An 8,240-nucleotide genomic window follows, 5' to 3' on the forward strand; every position below is an offset into this window, starting at 1 on the left:
CTTGATCATATCTTCATATGACTAATATTTTATAAATTTTATTTCCTAAAGAGGGAGTAGAAATTTAGTCTTTCTTTTACACAGTTGATCCAACTTGGTGGCTTTTCTAATATTATTAATAAATATGCATAAAGCATGTGACTTCATACAGATGTATTCACCATTTATAATAGTGCTATAGATTAAGTGCCCTACAAACAGAAATTGTGATGAATTATATTTCATATAATTTCCATCAAAAGTGAAAAGAAACATATGATCGTTTTATAATCAAATTATCAAAAATATTCCTGATAGGAAAGAACATTTGACCAGACTCTGGTGAAAACTAAATATTCTGCTAATAATTTTATATATTTAATGTTGGGAAGACTTTTGCATAAACAGACTTCTGGCTTCATACATTTCAAATCTTGCTTATCCTTTATTTCCTTCATATTTCTGGTGCCAGGAGCTATAGGTCATTTTCATACCACAACACACCTCCAACTTTGCATCTTTATGTTGTAGGCACAGGAGGTGATAGGAGTATTCCTGCAAGCCAGTCTTATCCTGGGGCAGCTAGTAATAACTATAAATAAAAGTAACTGTGAACCACATAGATAAATCCTCCTAAAGCCAAACTAAATAATTTCCAACTCAACTTCCCCTTAGCCAGATCCTTAATGTGCCTGCAGCTATTCCAATCCCAATCTATACGAGGCAAAGGAGGGTGGGGAAAAAAGGTGAAATGTGGGCATGGCTTTGGAACTGGGTAATGGGTAGAGACTCAAAGAATTTTGACATGCATGCTAGAAAAAGCCTAGATTGCATTGAAGAGACTATTGGTAGAAATATGGACATTAAGAGCAATTCTAGTGAGGATTCAGAAGGAAAAGAGGAGAGCTGTACATAACACTTCTATAATCTTAGAGATATACGTATAGCATCATGAACAGAATGTTGGTAGAAATGTGAATGGTGAATGTTAAAGGTACTTCTATTGAATCAGGTAGAAATGAGGAACATGCTATTAGAAACTCAAGGAAAGGTGATCCTTGTTATAGAATGGTAAAGAACTTGGACAAATTGTGTTCTAGTGTTTTGTGAAAAGTATAATTTGTTAAGTGATGAACTTGGATATTTAGCTGAGGAGATTTGTACACAAAGTGTTGAAGGCCTGGCTTGGTTTCCTCTCGATACTTACAGTAAATTGTGAGGAAAGGGAGAAAATTTGAGGAAAAGATTATTAAGCAAAAAGGAACCCAAACCTGAAGATTTAGAAAATTCTCAGCCTACCCATATTGCAAAAAAATGAGAAAGCATGTTATGAAGAAAACATCAAGGGTATGGTAGAACTAAATGCTAAAGAGATTATACTGTATTACTTAAGGATTCAATCAACCAACCATTTCAGAAGGAACTGGAAATTGAGAAGGAGTTATACCAGTAGAAATGCTGCCAGCTTGGCCTGAAGGGGGCTGGGATGGGATGAAATGAAAGAAGGCTGTCAGATTTCTGGGATTCTGCAGGATGGTCCAATCGAGCTATCTGCCTGCGAATGAGCTTTATCTTTCAAGTAAAGGGAGGAATTGCCCTGAAAGCAGTTCAGAGGTCAGCAGGGCTGCTACTGCTATCGTGGGCGCAGGGAGCACAAGCCTGGGGACAAAGCCTTCTCCTCCGTTCCAGAGGAGTCGGGCAAACACCCAGAGATGAGGGGGCAAAGCTACCTGCCAGAGCCAAGGGGAGTGTGACTGCCACACTGCTGGACCAGGAGGTAAGAGCATCAAAGCCAAAGAAGATCATTCTTGAGCCTTAAAATCTAGTGGCATTTACCTGCTAGGTTTTGGACTTGATGGTAACCCATAATCCTTTTCTTGTTTTCAATTTCTTCCTTTTGGAATGGGAATGTCTATTCTATCCTTGTCCCATTGATGTATTCTGGAAGCAGATAACTTTTCTGGTTTCATAGGTTCACAGTTGGAGAGCACTTAGCCTCAGACTGCATGAAACCTGGAGTTCCACCCGTATCTGATTTAGATGAGATTTAGATAAGACTTTGGAATTAGAGTCGATGTTGGAATAGGTTGACTTTTGTGGCTGTTGGGATGGGGTGAATCTAATTTGTATGTGGTAAGGACATGAATTTGGGGGGCTAGAGGGCAGAGTATTATGGACTGAATTGTGTCTCCCCTAAATTCCTACATTGAACTCCTAACCCCCCAGTAACTGAGAATGTGACTGTATTTGGAGATAAAGTCTTAAAGAAGTTATTAAATAAAAATGAAATTATATGGTTGGTATATATGATTGGTATCTTTATAAAAAGAAGAGATTAGGACAAAGACACATACTATATGAAAACACAGGAAGAAGATGGCTATCTACAAGTGAAGGGGAGAGGCCTCAGAAGAAACCAAACTTGCTGGCAGCTTGATCTCAGACTTCTATCTTCCAGACTTGTGAGAAAATAAATTTCTGTTGTTTAAGTCATCAGTCTGTGGTACTTTGTTATGGCAATCCTAGCAAACTAAGGCCTTGCAAAGGACCCATTCCAATAAGGGTCTCTGAAGCTGAAATTTTATTAGCTTTATCATATATAATCTCTGTACCTCACAATTTATCACTTAATTTCACTCTATCTTATATTATTTATTAACTATTCTATCCAGTGCTCGCTTCGGCAGCACATATACATTAACTATTCTATCCAATTCTATTGTAAATGCCTCGAGGACACTGACAGTTTTCTGAGTTTTCAATATCCACCCCATGCTTGTCTTGCCCCTCTTATGTCCCAAGATAAGACTGAACACAGGAGACACTTAACAATTAACTTTTATTGATTTACTCATCACACCTACATGTAATCTCACCCGGAGTTCTTAAAGGATTATTGAAGAGAGAGCATTTGCCATCTCCTTAAGATTAACTTCTTCTCTGAAGTTATGGTTATTGTAGTACAGATTTTTCACATAATACTTTTGTTAAAAGCCAGTGTAATTTTAGTATACTGGTAAATACTATCATAGGCTGAAATTATGATATATAAAATGCTAAATACCAGGTATCAAATAAATATCTATTAATAACTAAAAATAAGAAAACCAATTTATATCTAGGACACAAATAAATGTCATGAAAAGAGAACTTTGGTAAGTGACCAGATGAGTGTGGAGAATCATTAACTTCATGTTTGTTGAAGCCAGGGCCTACTCAAATTAATAAATTGTTAATACAGTTTCCCAAGAGTGTTATGACCCTCTACACCCCTCTTGGAATCATAATCTGAAAGTGTCTTTATATATTCAAAATCCTAGTTTCATTTTTTTATATTTTACAATTCTGATGAATGCATGTAAATAAAAATTGAATTTAGAAAGTAAACTAATGCCTGTTTAAATCTAAAAAGAACTACAAACATCCTAAATTCTGTCCATTTGTCATGTATTGCTCCAAATTCTGTTCTCTTTATTGATGGACTCTTAAAATTGGTTTGATTTCTATTTGCTCTTCTTAAAAATTACTGTTAATTTAATTATTTTCCTGATTAATAATGTAATAGGCTTTACTCTCATAATTCATTAAAAGAAAACACCCAGGGCTAGAAAACACAATTATTATTATTTTCATAATGATTTACTTGGTTCTACTGATTGTTTCCTAGGTGTTGTCTTGAAAATGGAGTTTAGGATATTTAAATCCATACTCAAACTTCTGACTTTTCAAGGCAATCCCCAGACAGACTTTCTTATCAATGAATCAATAAAATCCCACAACTGAGGAAGCAGTCCTTTTCTTCTTAAATGGAACCTTTGTTTTACCTGTCAATATATGGAAAAATACTAGATGTGGCCCTGGTGATAAAGTAATAAAACCCCAGCAGGTCTCATCCAGGAGGAGGAATAAAAAATTAAATAAGTCCTATATTATCTAAGGTTTCACAATGTAAGGAAAAATTATAACTAAATATTATAATGTAAGAAAAAAGCTGTTAAACTGGATTTTCAAAAATCATAAAGTAGAATGAAATGTACAATGAAGATATTTTAGTCAATAGGAAGCAGAATATTTAAAGCTATCTATGTAAACTGTCTACTTTACAGTCATGGGTCAATGTTTTGTATGTAATAAAATATCAGAGTTCGTGGGCATCTTGACAAAATGGTTATAGTACTACATGTTGCTTGCTTATTTAACCAACAACATATAACTGTTGATGGTTTCAGCTAATAACCCTATAAAGTAAAAAGTCTTGCTTCTGTTTAACCTCCATACTGAAAGCTAAAAATGTGTTTTATAAAAGGCTTCTGTCTTGATTATCATCACCATTATATAAAAGGGTAGATAATGAATGTATTTTCTAAGTTGGGTTCCATGATATGAAATGCTGAAATAATAAATCATACTTCCATTGAATCATAAGACAAATAAAATAGATAGGTATTCTAATTGTCCATCCATAGTTTGGTTATTGACTAGTGTTCCATTAATTAAATATGCATTCTGACTTTAAAAATAATATATGCTTATTATAGAAAATTGAGAAAACAGAAATGTTTAAAGCTAATACTCTATATACAGCTGTATCTCATTTTTTCTCATACATTGCATATCTTATGCATTTTCCCATGTACTTTATAATTCTTTGTAAACATCATTTTCAGAGTTTTATTTTAATGGTAAGTTACAATAATGGGCTAAATAAAAGGTTACACTTAAAAATATATTAGACATATTTAAAACTAAATATACTATGTCAAGGAAGAATATATGTAAGCAGAGACTGTTATTTGTTGTTTATTGGACAATACTACATTTTTTAAGAATTATCTTTTTTAGTGGTTCATTTACTTGCTTTCTCATTTATGAAAATGAATAACTGTGTCTGAATAAATATGTCTGAAACACATAAAGAAAGCATGTCATTAATACTTCCTCACAAGAACTTTTAATTCGGACTTCCCCTAATTGATAACTGTAGCTTCTGGTTAAATTGATGTAAACATACATTAATTCAAATACTCAGCCACATGACTTTTTAGCACCCTAAATTATGTCTTCCCTAATTAAGGAACTCATTAAGCTAAGGTTTAAGGTAGTATATATTCTCAGTATTTCCTTGAACCTAGGTCAGTCACTTGGTTTTATTTTAGGCAGCATCTATTCTGAGATTTTCCAGATCATTTTTTTAAATGTTATTAAAAGACTATAACAAATTAGTGAACTATCTGCCCATGAGCCTGTCCAGTCTTTACCAATAATTAAGAAAAACATTCTACTTTGCTCTTGATGTGGTTTCCTTAGAATAGAGAATAGTCAGAATCTTGAGATTATTTTTAACAAATCCATTTCTAAAGAAAGAGAAAGAACAGGTGGCTTAAAGAAAGAATTTTAACTTATGAAAGTGACTAAATCTTTCTAAATCCATAAATAGTATCCAGTCCTCCAGTTGTTCAATTCTTAAAATTTAAGTGCTTTTGGCTATAAAAATATTGCATCTAATTATTTTGAAGTATGCTTTCAGTAATGCATTTTTTATTTAAAAATGTCTTAACACTGAGAATGTCATCGTGAATTATGGAACTTTTCTATATTTAATTTTATTTGGTGCCATGGGCTATGAGGAAAAGATTTTAGTGAACGAAGGGCTAATAATAACTTCACTTTAACCTTAATTATTTTTCTTTATTTCTTTGTTCTTTTTTTATTAGCTAATCATAATTGAGTGCCCTTTAAATCAGGACACCAATGACACTTTGTTTCCAATTAACAGTAAAAACCTTCTTTGATCCTTTGACTTTTTTATGAGATGAATTTATATTTTCCAGACTAACATGCATGACAACATAATTCTCTATACTCATTAATATTCAACTTTGCTGCTTTAATGAGAGAAACCAGGAGAAATGTAATGTCATCTGCTTATCTAAAGCATTCGTAACTTTTACTAATATAAAGAGACCAAAAATGGTTTTGAATAATAATAGCCAACATTAATTGAGCACTTGCTATATGTCAGACATTGTTCTAAGCGTCCATTATGTAGTAACTCATTTAATACTCAAAAAAGCCTTATGAGATAGGAACTACAGACTAGTGAACACAAATAAATATGCCTAACCTACTTTTAGATTTAATCCTTTATTTATTCCATGGTTCTATGTTACCACTAAAATGAAACTCTTAAAGAGAACAAACTGGTTCTCTCTTTTGCAACCTGGCTGAGCATGAGGCACCATCATTGGAGTCAACATTTGCCACAAGGACTGAAAGGTTTGGTGCAAGGACCCCAAGATCCAGAACATCTACCTGAGACTGCTAGACAAGCTGTACAGGTTTCTGGCCAGACAAACCAACTCCACCTTTAACCAAGTTTTGTTAAAGAGGTTGATCATGAGTCTCGCTAACTGGCCACCTCTGCCCCTTTCCCGGATGATCCAGAATATGAAGCTGCCTGGCCAAGAAGACAAAGCAGCTGTGGTTATAGGGACTATAACCCATGATGTGTGTGTCCAGGAGGTGCCCAAACTGAAGGTGTATGCACTGCCTATGGACAGCCATGCCCAGAGGCGCATCCTCAAATCTAGAGGCAAGATCCTCACCTTTGACCAATTGACCCTGGACTCCCCCAAGGGCTGCGGCACCGTTTTGCTCTCTGGTCCACACAAGGGCCAAGAACATATAGGCATTTTGTCAAGGCCCCAGGAACCCCGCCCAGCCACACCAAATCTTACCTGCCTTGGAGGGGCGGGAAGTTAGGCCGTGCCAGAGGGAGCAGGGTCATCCTGGGCTACAGAAACTAACCCCAGATCCTGACTTGTTATTAAAAAGACTTTGGATGCTGAAAAAAAAAAAAGAACAAACTGATGATTGCCAGAGGGGAGTGGGGTGGGGGTTAGGTGAAATAGATGAAGGGGATTAAGAGGTATAATCTTCCAGTTAAATAAGACATGGGTATATAATGTACAGCATAGGGGATATAGACAACATAGGGGATATTGTAACAACTTTGTATGGTGACAGATGGTAACTAGACTTACTGTGGTAACCCTTCTATAATGTATATAAATCAAGTCACTAGGTTATACACCTGAAATTAATACAACATTGTATTGCAATTATTATTCAATGAAAAAAGAAACTCTGAAAATGATGTTTAAAACTAATATTTAATGACATGGAAAAGTATATATGATCTAATGCTTAAACTCCATATACAGTGTTATATTGATTCTGTTTTACACAGATATACATTCATGTATATATAAAGAGAAGTTCACCAAATATTCATAGTGTTCCCTCCAAATAATGGAATTTCAGGTGGATTTTCATTTTCTTCTTTATACACTTTGTATGATTTGAACCCAGGCAGGACCCACAGATTTAGCCTGACAATAGAATATGAACAAAAATCACATAAAGGGGTGCCTGGGTGGCTGTCATTTAGGCATCTACCTTTGGCTCAGGTCATGATCCCAGAGTCCCCGGATGGAGCCCATTGCGAGGGGCGGGGGGGAGCTGCTCAGCGGGGAGTCTTCTTCTCTCTCTCTCCTCCTCACCCCGCTTGCACACGTGCTTGTTCACTCTCTTTCACAAATAAATAAATGAATCACATGAAAGATGTGGACTAGACTGATAGGAAAATGTATTGCATGTTAGTTATTACTATTCCAAGACCGAGGGACTAGATTATAAGAATTGTTGATTTAGTTTCAGCTGATATTCTGGTGATCTGGAAGCTATATTTAGTCCATAGTAAAATGTGTAGGAGACAACCCAAACATTTTGCTTTGTTCTAATGAGCCAAATGATCATATAGGTAATCCTTACTGATCCATTTGCTAGTCTCCAAAAAATAGATTGAAGCATCCAATGCTAAGGATACAAAAATAGAATCAAAGAGTACTTTTCAACTTTGTCCTATATAAATCCAAAGAGGCTCATTTAATTCTGATCCATATTTTAAAGGATTTAAATGAAGTGTAATGAATTTGAAAGGGGTTAATTATATCTTTGTGAGAATGTATATGTTCACTAAAAATATTAATTTGAAAATATGATCATAGGGGTGCCTGGGTGGCTCAGTTGGTTAAGTGTCTGCCTTCAGCTCAGGTCATGATCCTGGGGTCCTGGGATCGAGTCCCACATCCATCAGGCTCCCTGCTCAGCGGGGAGCCTGCTAGCCTGCTTCTCCCTCTCCCTCTGCCCTTCCCCTTAGCCCGTGCTCTCTTTCTCCCTCTCTCTCTCTCAAAATAAAT

At 35.4% G+C, this 8,240-nt stretch overlaps 1 pseudogene; it reads left to right on the plus strand.

Moving 5' to 3' along the window:
* The first annotated feature begins 757 nt into the window (after positions 1-757).
* LOC116623878 lies at positions 758-6,785 on the plus strand (annotated as a pseudogene).
* Positions 6,786-8,240: the final 1,455 nt, after the last annotated feature.

Source organism: Phoca vitulina, unplaced genomic scaffold (assembly GCF_004348235.1).
Source record: "Phoca vitulina isolate PV1807 unplaced genomic scaffold, GSC_HSeal_1.0 scaffold62, whole genome shotgun sequence".
Classification (NCBI taxonomy): Eukaryota; Metazoa; Chordata; class Mammalia; order Carnivora; family Phocidae; genus Phoca; species Phoca vitulina.